This window comes from Diachasma alloeum, unplaced genomic scaffold (assembly GCF_001412515.2).
Source record: "Diachasma alloeum isolate Michigan unplaced genomic scaffold, Dall2.0 Dall_scaffold_00353, whole genome shotgun sequence".
In the NCBI taxonomy this organism is placed as follows: Eukaryota; Metazoa; Arthropoda; class Insecta; order Hymenoptera; family Braconidae; genus Diachasma; species Diachasma alloeum.
Window position 1 is genome coordinate 119,669 of NW_021680492.1, and position 13,054 is coordinate 132,722.

The window sequence follows — 13,054 nt, forward strand, 5'->3', positions numbered from 1 at the left end:
TCAGATTTGTTAACACTTTCATTTTTTATTTGGATAATGCATGCAAGCGTAGGGACAAGAGTGGCTAGAATAGATTCTGCTACCTTCTCCCCTTGTTGGGTAAAAATGTCAAGCCTCCACATACATGCATCTCCCCTCCACCCTCTCGTGAAATGTCGATTTTCGAGATTAAAAAAAAACAATAATTGCATTTTTTATTTCAATAACGCATGAGTAAACAGGGATATAAACGCAGATCTAATATAGGCCCATAGAATTACCGGGACCGGCAAGGATTTGGATAGTCTGAATACAAGTCCTGCTTACACCTAACAAGTGCTGAAATGGGACATAACCAGAGGTAGAAAGGTCTCGGAAGCACTTGGGAAGAGGCTTCCCAAGACCTATCCAGTTCTGAACGGAAAGACCTAAGTAGAACTTGTCAGGTCCAATTATTCGACTCGGGATGATGGGCCGACACGTCCGCTTCATCCAATGATCACAAGGCCATCTTCATTCACTATTATCCTCATACTTCTATTATTATTTTTTTTCTACTCGTTAATGAGATCGCTGAACGATCCTCGAGACAGATAGAGGATCCTCGAGACAGAAAGATTTAATGAAAGAAATTAATTATTGGAGACTAAAAATTTTATGCGACTATTATTATGTAACTATTATTCTTTCTGTACTGAATGATTTAGTCTCCCATTCTCTCACAATTTCTTATTTTCATTGTCAATTATTAGCTGTTCACAAATATTTTCCGCACTTCTTCTCTACGGAGAGGAAATTGGTTGAACTGCGCATAAGGAGCGCCAAGGAGGTGCATCCGTAGAAGATTAAAATTGTTGCCAAAAAAACGAATGACGTTCTACAGTATTTTGATATATGTATTGAAAACTGATGATATCAGTTTCACAAGCTCAAGCTATACGATATACCTAAAGGTTTCAGCTATACTGCGTGATCCTAGAGGCACAGATATTCATGATGAAAATGTTCTTATCCCACTCAGAAACCCGTTTTGTTGGTTCCGAACGAATCCAAGACGCTGAGTTCATTTGTTACTCCACTCGAGTGGATGAAAATACAATGTACACTTACAATTATTTAGAATGAGTATAACGCAGTGAGTGGCATAGAGAATTCCTTCAGAAAATTATTCCAGGAGACGGCGAAAAACAGACAGACGCATCCTTACTCTTGAGAGTCGAAGTCTGAAGAGAAGATTTTCTTCAAAGTTTCCCGTTCATTCCGAGTACATGACAGTACACCATTGAAATAAGAACGGGATGAATTTCGATTATGCTCGAAAGATTTCTTAATTGTATGATCCCATTGAATTGGAGTGTCAACGTCCTGGGTTCGATACTGATTCAGACCCGTCACATCAAAGAAACAGCTTCTACAGGGTTCAAGCATCTCGTTCAATTTCATACGCCCTTGTACCTTCAGCTGTACATGGTGAATATTTCTCGATGAAGATTCAGTTTTACATAGAGATCAGTGCCCCTATGTATAGAGTACATTGTACAGAGTAGATTTTCATAAAGTTGATTGACAATGAATGATTGTTTTGATTGTTAACTTTTTATTCGCCTTGCGATTGGTTGATGGATCAATCAATGATTTCCATGACTACAAGGATGTTATTGCGCGTTACAGCGCTCACTTGAAGGTGGTGGCGCGCGACAGCGCGCAGATTGCCTAGTAGATCATAAATTCGGTCATTATTCCGCCGCTATGGAAAACAATAGAAGGAAACATGAAGTAGAGGGGAATTTAGCTTTGCTTATTGTAAACTAAATGAACAATTGCCAACAACTTTCATGTAACACGGAAAACCCCAGGGTGCATGGAAAATATAAGCTGGATGAAATTTAAAATCAGTGCTTATTTCAGGAAATAAGCACTAGATTTGTCAGTGTATTGCGCTACATATCTTGTATCGATCGTAAACAGTCCTTTCAATACTCAGTAGTCATACCCCAAGAGCTTCAAAATTATTGGGTATTTCCCGATAGCTTCGTTGCAAACAAATGAATTTTTTCCAATCAGATTTTGGCCCATTAGAGTGCAGCGGACAACATCAGAAGGTGAATTAGAGAACATTTGAACAAATTATGTTAATAGAATGATTCCATTTCCGTAAACTGTCAAATACAAGATGCGATCTAAAATGAGCCGAAAAAATAAAGAACCACTGCGAAATATTCAGGTAAAAAAATGAAGAGCTTCTGCGAAATATTCAAAAGCTAAGAGGAAATATGCGAAATAAAACTGTCGGGTAGCCTCAAATACTGCGCTCTGTTTGGTCGACATCTGATTGGGAAAAATAATCGGATATATTTCATTTCTCAAATAGAAGAATCTCTCCACTCAATTCTCAATCCTCATTCACTTAGGATAATAGTTCCGCTGTTTCCTGATTTGTTATTCAAATCCCACCGCTCTTCTCATGAATACTGAAAATTTTCCTTGTTGAAAAGTTTTCCTTTGGAAAACAGTTGTTGCGTGTATATATATGCTGAGTAGTTGACCTGAAATGCTTGACAGTCAGAGTTGGAAATCAAACTTTTCCTTGGCTAACACGCAATGTACTGAGCATTTCGATTAGCTGAAGTAGCGGTGATGGTTTTTCCCTAGGGAATGAGATTCCAACAGTTATTTTCAGTTCTTCAATGAGGAAGCTATTGTATTCACCTAAAAAATTAAGAATCGATTTTCACTGTTAAAAATTTTGTCTGAAATTTCCGGCACACTTTTTGGAAATTTTTATCACATTTTCGATACTGAGGCGCGATAAGTGTCAATTCTGCAACTCTTTTGGAGACGATAGGTTGAGGATAATGGCACTGGATTTCGAAGAGGTACATTACGGCTCCTAGGAGCGTAGGTGCTTACCTACGCTCCGCGAAACGAAACGTATAGCGCCTCTAACGTCCTTTGTCGTAACCTACCGGTAGTGTGGCGGACGAGTGAACACAGAAACGTGACTAAAAGTGTGAAAAGACTGAAAGAAATTACAAATCGAAATGAATCGTATTATACCGGAAACTCAGGAGGAAATACTTTCTCCCGATATGTTCGACGAGGAAGATGAATCAAATGACTCCATTGCATCAGCTCACGTTCACTCTCTGAATTATCAGGATATTTCGGGGAGTGACCATAACCCCAACAAAGATGCATCATTCATCCCCGATGATGTTTTGGACAATGCTAAAAAGGCTGAATCCTATTTAATTGCCACAAAGTCCGAAAAAGCGTATAAAAGAGCCTACAACAATTTTAAGAATTTTTTGAAGGACAAAAAAATTCAAACTATCAGTGAGACAGTACTGATGGGATACTTCCACATGCTGGGAAGGTCGATGGCACCTAAATCGTTGTGGGCTATTTACTCTATGTTAAAGAGAACTCTATGTGTACGATTGTGTTGAGATTGCCAAATATCCCAAACTCACCATGTTCTTGTCAGGTAACGAGAAAGCTTCCACTGATGTTGCAAAGCAAGCTTGCACATTTAGTGAGAAGAAAATCAGCAAATTCATTGAGGAGGCTCTTGACAGGATTCATTTACCACAAAAAGGTAAATAAACATCACATAATATAAATTCACTAATGTAGTGGTGAAATAGTACAATTTTTTACATCTAGTCAGGACACATTTTTTGGAAATTTCTACAACTACAAAAAAAAATGCTGTAATGAAAAAAAACAGAAAATTCTTTGATATTTCCTCCTCAAATCACTCCTTTTTGAGATAAATAATAAATTGATGAAAAATCTAATGAACATTATTGTTCGTAGGTTACAATGATAATTGGACTCCAGGTCCATGGTCCATGGTCCATGGCTCCATTGTCTTTGTCGAGCAGCAGAGCTCTACAACTTAACACTCCAAAATGTAGAAGATCACAATACTTGCATCAATTTTGTTCTCAAGAAAACAAAGAATGGTGTGAATCGAGACTTTTCTCTCACTGGAGAATATTGCCGACTTGTGAAAAGATATTTGTCTCTGAGGCCACCAGGATACGAAAAGCCAAACCTCTTCGTAAAATACGTCAAGGGTGAATGTCATCGCCAAGTAATTGTGATTCACACCATTGCAAAGTATCCTAAGGACATCGCCACCTTTTAGAATCTGTCAAACCCTGCATCATACACTGGGCATTCGTTCAGACGCACAGGCGCAACAATCGCAGCTGAGGCTGGCGTTGATTTCATGGCCCTCAAAAAACTGGGAGGTTGGAAGTCTTCGACAACACCCCACCGTTATACAGACCAGACTCAACGCCATAAGAATCAAGTTTCTGCTCAATTCAGCAATGCAATCAGAAGGGCACGAGTACCTCCTACTTCTACTGTCACAACGTGTGCTCCATCGATCTTCGCGGCCAACTGCCCACCAACTTTCTCAGTTTCCATGTTTGCCCGTCCAGCGACTTCACATAAGCCACTTTCAACTGCGAAAAGAGCAAAACTTGACACCACGTCTTCCACATCAACTTCAGCTTGTGATAATGATACGATACTGAAAGAACAGCAAGACCTGATCAACATTCCACGCACCACCCCACAAACTGATTTTTTTCTATTATTTTTTCTTTTGCTTATTTGGGTTTGACTGAATGGGGGGGCTTCGCCCCCTGGACCCCCACCTGCGAAAAAAAGATTATGTCATTCGGCCGATGGCGTCGGATTGTCAGTCGTGTGAAGTTTGCAGCACTCTTCACAATCCTCCAGCTATCGGCCTCATGACATAATCTACTATTAATTACCACTGAAATTTCAAGACATTTCATTATTGAAAATTCATAATTTCGGGGAAAAATCTAAGAGAACTGTCAATTTCAGTTCCATTTTTCCCTGAAAATGAATTGAAAACCAGAAAATTCGGGAAAATATATTCTTGAATTTTCAGGACAGTGAAACTGAATGCGATTTAGGGGGAAAAAATCATGACATTTCAGATTTTACTGAAAAATCAATGTACTTTGGCACTGAATATTCATATTAGATTGGAAGTTCAAATAAATTAAGGAATGCTCGTCTTTATGCTGCTTAAAATTCTTGAATTTTACTAAAGTTTCAGTGAAACCAGAAATTTTATGTTTTTTCCTCCCTAAATCGCATTCAGTGTCACTGTCCTGAAAATTAATAAGTCAACTGTCCATGAAATTTCATTTTTTTTCTAACAGTGTTGTTATCTCCCGTAAATTCTGAGATATTTGTCGAAAACTCAGCTAAAGGCGAAATTGACTTGAACCGTTTTACCGCTTCGCTACTGAATTAATCTTTTCCAGTTCTTCTCTTCATTCTTCTGTTAATCCTACGTTATGCTACTTCAAAACTGCGATCCATTGGTACATTTTAAGGAAGTGGCGTATTTCACGTCGTTCCAATAATGATAACTATGGAATCGTTGCATTCCGTAGAATGGAATCAACGAGATCATCTTACTGAAGTATGTAAGACAAACCTGAATAATCGCAAGTTCTTGTACAATTCCCAAACTATTTCTCAAATAATTCACAGAGTCCATGTACCATAAATTCATGCATTGTTCGTATATCCAGTTGAGAGAAATGTCAGAATAGACACAGCTCACCGGTCCATTTCCATTACCTTCGTTATACGTACGAGCTACAAATTGCTTGGCATTTAATCATTGCAATAGGCACGTCTACATATTACGGTGGACCCTAAGGGCTAATACACCAGTGCAACATGCTGTGAAGCAACTGTAGGTTAACTATCTCACTCGAGACGTAACATTGTTATGATCAAGGATGACCACTTGGTGCTGGCACCTTGTAACTTTTAAAAGCTCTTCTTTCGCCTTTTGCTCCTGCTCTCCATCATCTCCACTCTGTACATCTTATTTTCGAGAAATCTCTAATTGGAGACGGTGCACCGTACTACTTGTACCAGTGACATGAATTTCAAGAAAATGGGAAGTAACAGTGAATAAATAGAACTAACTGTCCAGTATTTCATTTAGAAAAATGTGTTCTTATGAGTAAAATAGAGAGAAAGAAAAGAAAAAAGTCCTCTCGATCACTTCCTTCAATTCTTTTTAACCTTTGGCTTTTCTTTATTCATAGATATTCCAAAGCTAAATGGAGAGCATATTCCTAGAGTTTCTTTGTTCCGACTTTTTATTATTGAAGCTCAGGTGGTCTACAGCAACGGCGCGCGGAACACCCTGAGAGGAAAGTGGAAGGAGGGGTAAAGGGCTATATCTTGGCCGCTTCGTAGTCACGCCACTTGTCGGAAGTACACCAACGCCGCGTGACTCGAAAACTCGTAATTGGGGCGAAACGTTTCTCTAAACCTTATGGAGGTGCTCTTCAGCACGTACGACACACTTAAGCACGGCAGTGGGTATTGAGAATGGAAAAATATAAAGGAAACCGATGAATTTGCATTCTCAGAAACCATTTGTATGTACTGGCTCTCGGGATACTTTTCCAATCGGTTAGGCTTGCGGAAGCGTTGTGGTGTGTTTGTTTGAGGCGATTGTTTGATTTGATCAGCAGGAAGGCAATACTGTGGAGAAGCTCAGTATCTATTTTGATGGCTGAATGAACGGCTGCAGAGAACTTTGCATTGAAGTTTAATTGACTTGTACCCTGTGTAGAGAAATTATTGGATATTTCTCCGATGTTTCGTTAAGTAGCGCAGAGAGGGAGAAATGTTGCAATGGAAAATGACGAGTGCGAGGAATTTTCGTTCAGAACATATCCCGATCATGGTTACACTGGCAAACATGGGAAAATTTTTTTCCAGAATTTTCCCCATCCAAATTTCAACCAATAGAATTGCACTATTCGACTGTTATTTTATATAGGGGAGACCGGGGCAAAATGAGCCTCCGCGGCAAAATGGTCAGCGGGGCATCATGAAACCCCTGAAAAATTTGAGATTTTACACAAATGATTATTTGTTCTACAGTTACTAATGAAATACTCCATTGTTAGTAGATTTAAAGTAGTATAAATATAACTCAGATTTCAAAGATTACAATCTGAAGAAATTCTAAACGGAAGTTTATAAGAATGGAAACATTTTGGTTAAGTTAGCGTTTAATTCTTAGTCTAGTATAATTGATAAGAATTAATTAATAAATGCTGAAGTAACACAGACTCTTCTGAGAAAATCAGCCATTCGAGTTTAGAAAAACATTAAAATCGAGAAAAAATATTGAAAAATTGGAAAAATCAATAAAAACTATCTGCCTAATATGAAAATTATCGTGAGTGTTAAAATTTTGTTTCGGTCCGGATGCGACTCGCGGTAAAACCTACTGGCCTGGGCGCTAACAACGTCCCTCGGTAGCGTTCACATTACTATCGAGACTGTACACGGACGAATGCGTCGGACGCGGGGATTCCCACGTTTTTTGTTTTTTTTTTCTCGTAAACGTTACAGAATCCTCGTGACGTGAACGAAATTATTTTGTACCTAATTTTGAAATTGAGTTTTCAGTGATTTCAATTACGTAGAAGCCACTGATTTCAGTCGAATAGAGTCTGATGTCGTCAGGTGAAATCGACTGCAGTCTGCAGTCATGGTGTCACTCGATCTTGGAGTTATTAGCCCCTCGGAAACGTCGGCGCAACGCTGAAACCAAACGCGGCATCCATCCGGAAGCCAATGATATCAATTTATGTATCTGGATACCCCGAATGTACAGGATGCCCTGGTCAAACCAGAAACTACTGTTTAAGAACATAATTGTATAGAGAATTTGATGAATTCAAAGTTCAGAGATTCATGATTTAAAGATTCATTCACTCCTACTAGGTATGATGCTTGCAACGTTTGAGCCTCGAAAAGTATGAGTGTGTGGTTTTTTTGATTCTCGTGAGACAAAATAGGAGAGACTTAATTATTTCCCCAGTCGATCATCAATCGGCCCTTGTACTTAAAATTTCATAGACAACCGACTAGTAATTTTCAGAAGATAAATATTGAATGCGATTTAGGGAGAAAAAATGATAAAATTGCAAATTTCACAGAAAATTCAAAATTTTTGAGCAGCATTAAGACAAAAATTCCTCAACTTATTAGAATTTTCTACGAAAAAATTAATATTTAGTGTTAAATTACGCTGAATTTCCAATTAATTGAAAATTCGAGATTATATTTAACGAAATTTTCCTTATTTCAATTAAGTTTCAGCTGTTTCGGGGATATTTAGCCATTTCTATGAATCTATTTTATCAAAAGATTAAACATCTCCGTGTAGACATCCTCTATAATGTGGTTCTAGTTGTGTGCCTGTCACATGGATAGGCAATTTCTACGAATCCATTCGGAAGCTTAGTACCAATGACATTGGTAGAAATAAAAAATGAAAAAGACAAATAACGGAAAAAGTAATGGTCACATGCTTTCTATCGGATAGGCGCGAACACCTGCCTGTTTTTCTGTGTTAACGGAGTATTTCAGTTTGATAAAAGTGAAAGATTATGGTTCTGATGTGTAGAACAAGCGTTTGCGATGATCCTACATATCTATATCGATTGACATTGTCGATATCGCTCCAAAATCTTCACATCATCCACTTTCACTTCCCTTCATATTTGCGGAGAAGTTCTTTGATATCCACCTTCATTCGCTGCACAACTGTCCTCCCCATCCCGAGTATTGGACCTGGCAATAAACTCCATTTCATAGAATGTACATGTATACTGGCGAGTGCACCAACAAATCGAAAGACTCTCATTGTACTGGTGAATTCCTTTCTTTTCATTCTTTCAGAGTGTTTTCATTCACTTCTTTTTTTTAATTTGATGGAAACCGAAAGCTATGATTCTCTATCCGCGCTTGCCACAAACTCGTTTTTTTTGCTTTTTCCATTCACATTTCATTATTTTCTTTTTTTAAGAAAAACAGATTAGTGTATAGATGTTTACAGAAAGGCCTGAATCACAATGAAGAGAGTATAATGTAGAGCTTTACAGTTATGGGTGACAGCGCGTAAAAAGAGATTTCCTCCATGACATTACATTTCAAATCCTATTAAAATTTCAGATTTCCAGCGTGGAATTAACCCACTCTCGGTTCACTCCATCTCCCCTTTTTTCATTGAATACGCAAAAATAGTGTGAAAATCATTCCATCCAGAATTCCTCTGTGCGCATTTCATCCATATTTTAGTGGATTTATACGCATTGTTGTATGATCAATATAGTGAAGCAGTTTCCAATCCGGACCGAGAATACACAATGAGGATTTTTGTTTATTGTTTAAAAAAACACTTTCATTTATACTTGTATTGTACATTTGTACAATTCGTGAAACAGTGATTCTCCGATACACATTTTAATTCATGACTATGCGTCGAACAGTTTAGCGTTCGAGTAGACGTAGAGTCTCTTGTGAGCACAAGGCGGTTTCCTCGGGGGTGTTTTTGATTTGTTGGTTCCCACCAGAACGAGATGTCTACAGCACAGACGGCATGGATAAGAGGCAGAGAAAGGGAAGTGCAGTAGTATATAGTTTGGGGCGGGTAACCGCACATTATGTGATTTCTACAGGGAGAGCTGAGCTAACTTTGCGATTGAATTGTGAAGCGACAATGGCAATCTGCCAGGGGCCTCCTCGTCTTGAAATCTCGGTGATTTCCTTCGATTTTCACCAATTTTCTTATTTTTTAACTCATTTTATTTGATTTGATTTCGCTGTCAAGTTCTCAGGTTTTTTTAGCGTAGGGTAGGTGGTGAATGTACCACCCACTCTACAAGGAGTCATAAACGGTTAGAATGGGTTCTTCAAGGTGTTTACTCGAAGATGTGTAGAGGACAGATTTGTTATTAACATTTCAATAGAATCGACCAAAAACTAATAGAAAATTTCAATAGAAATTCAACAGAATTTTCTAACGAATTCGATAGGTTTTTCTATTAAATTTTTTCGTCCGTGCTGTACCGCTTAATTGGGTTACGTCTTAGTTTTTCGAAAATTTTGTAAATTCTTCGAGTAATCAATAATTTATAATTGAAAGAAATCAAGACGAATAGTACGAGAAGAATTGAGAATTGTGCATTTCATTCAGAGTTAGGGTTTCGGACGCAAAAAAGAAATCATTACTCTTTAACTTGGCGGCACATATGGCGATGCTCTTGGTGTATACTACTGAGGAGTATACTACTCAGAATGGATGTAATAATTGTGGTTTGTCTGCTTGAACCACTATTACGATTTTTTGAAAAATAGTACATTATGTCATTAGGCGATAAAAGTATTATGTGACGAATGTGACGTTATAAAATTGTTTTTGACTTTTTAAAATTGCTTTGTAGTCATAAATAGTATTTTACTAATACTATTTTGTTGAATCACAACAAGAAAAATTAAATCGGACATCTTATTCTGACTATGTAAAATTCCTACAACCAAAAATTTATGTCAGAAAAGTTGTTCGTGATGAAACGACGGAATTTTCATGTTGTTATATACGGCATTGGAACGCTAAATTCTCCGAAAAAAACACTCAACGTGGAACTGAAAAAAATAATTAATGATAATACTTATAATAAATATTTTTTGAAAGTTTGGCCATAATTCAAAGTTAAGTGTTGACTTTTTTTATTTAGTATTTTTCTCAGGGATTTTCATACAAATTTTTGCTGTGCGGCATAGCGCTCACAACCCGACCCACACAGAGTGCTAACGGCCGCCCTCACTTGCGTATCATTTATTGCTGAATTGTAACAAGATGTTCATTGAGTAATATAATTCGATGAATTGTTGTTTTATTCTATCTGAAAGTGGATTTAGTCGCCTCTATTGATGCGCAATCAATAGAGGCCACGAATATATTTATACGAGTGCAGGAATATATTCCTCCTATTATTTTTCTCTTTTCAATGCTCATCCACATTATTGATCAGGGTTGATACAATGACCAGGCATTTTATGACCAGAATTCCATTCAAATGAATACCCACTCATGAGTTCGATGGTGATAACAGTGGAGCCGATCAAGTGACGCAGTAATAAGAGGTTTCATTTGAATTAATCATGATTCTTTGAAAATATAAGGGAAAACAAAAAATTGAATTAATAAAGCGCTTTATATTTGGGTTAAATTCCCAAAAAAATGAGATATGATAAGTTGGAATTTGGTAGGTTTATCTTGCGATATTACAGGATAGAATTGTGGGTGGGTGGGTGGTACAGGATTAATTTTTTGTGAACAATTATTTTTCACTACACTGAGACGAAAAATCCTAGTATCTGAAACATATTTACTTGAGACAAGTAATTTTTTTCAATTGCTTAATTCTCCCAGGCATCTCAACTCACGTGGCCTGAGAAAGGTCACATGAATAAAATATTCTTGTCCTCAAGTATGATTTTGTCGTAAATGCACTACACTGTTAGAAATTTGTTGGAATTTCGTGGAAAACATTGTAGTAATTCTCATGAGAGTAACATTGAATCCGATTTAGAAGAAAAATGATTATGAATTTTCAAGTTTTACGTAGAATTCAAGGAAATTCATGAGTTTTCAGTGGAAATGAGACGGAAATTTCACAGGTTGATTGAGTTTTCAATGGAACATGAAAATTCATAAACAAAATAACATGAATTTTTAATTTTTTTCCAATTTTCATGGAATAGTTAAACTGAAAAATCCAGTATTTTATTCATGATCAGATCATTCGAACAGAAAATCCATGGAATATTTGATTTTTTAATGACAAAATTTTCTGAAATTTCAGTACAAATTAGGCATGATAAAAATTTCCGGGTTTTGACACAGAAAACTCAAACGAAAATTATTAACACTGTAATTCAAATCGCGCAGCAGAATCGTCAATCTTCAAGTATTTATTGTTTTCATAACTTTTGTTTTATGCACTATCCAATGTTTCGATATGTAATAAATTCATGATGTAACGCGGAACGATAGTGGTGAATAAGAATTTATTCGAGTTCCGTGAAGCCCAACCATTTTGAGATTTAAGCCATTGAAAATAATTAGTGAGGCCGCGAGAGGCTTCGCGAGTTTCAAATATCTTTACATACTTCAGTATTTCTGGATGGATTATTATAACCGAGCTGAAGTATAAAATTACCCTGAAGTTGGTGATAACAGCAATCAGCATTTCGAGCCGTACCTATTACGAGAAAATTCTATAAATATGTAATCAGATCAACGAACCTCTCAACATATTAAAAGAAAGATAGACTTGAATAAGCTGTAGTTTCCTTCGAGCCACAATTGCCTAAAATAGTATAATGGGGGCAACCTCACAATTACAAGTTTGGGGACCAACCAAAGCGTTACCCCCCCCCCCCCCCCCCNAAAATAGTATAATGGGGGCAACCTCACAATTACAAGTTTGGGGACCAACCAAAGCGTTACCCCCCCCAAATGGTGAAATATTCAGGAGGCACTTTGCTATGATTCGTAGTCACTCCGTCACACCAATCTACTGCACTGCATATTTGAATTTTCAAACAAACGGGTCTATGCCACCAGGGTCTTTAATAAAAATTCAAACGAGTCCTGACGGGGAATATGGAGGATGCAGCTGGAGAATTCTCCTATTCCAGAACCATTCGTTGAAAAGCGACTGAAAATCCACCTTTGGGTATTTTACAAACCGTTGACGTGTTGCGGAAAACATACCATACGAGTGACCTGTGTCGAGGTGAGTTTGTACGAAGTGTTTGCCCGATGAAAAAATGACGAGAACTATGTTCAAACATATAGTAGAAGAAGATCGTGGAGATGCGCAAAGTGTAGCATTTCAGTGACGCCTGTTCGACCCATGCTGCAGACTTACTGTGGAAACCAGGCAGAACGAATGCCCGAGACGTGTTAGAGAGCATTAATATTTGACGTAGAACTCTCGTGGATCCTCTGTGTCCAGGAGTACGTACGTGGGACGTCCCGTGGGGTTGTAGTGTTCGCCGGTGCGCCGAGTACAGGAGTGAAAAAGAATGAGAGAAGATTATATATAACTGGTGAATGTGGAAAAAAGGGGGGCGAACCATGAGGCATGGATACGCCTAGGTATATATATACTCGGAGAAGGAT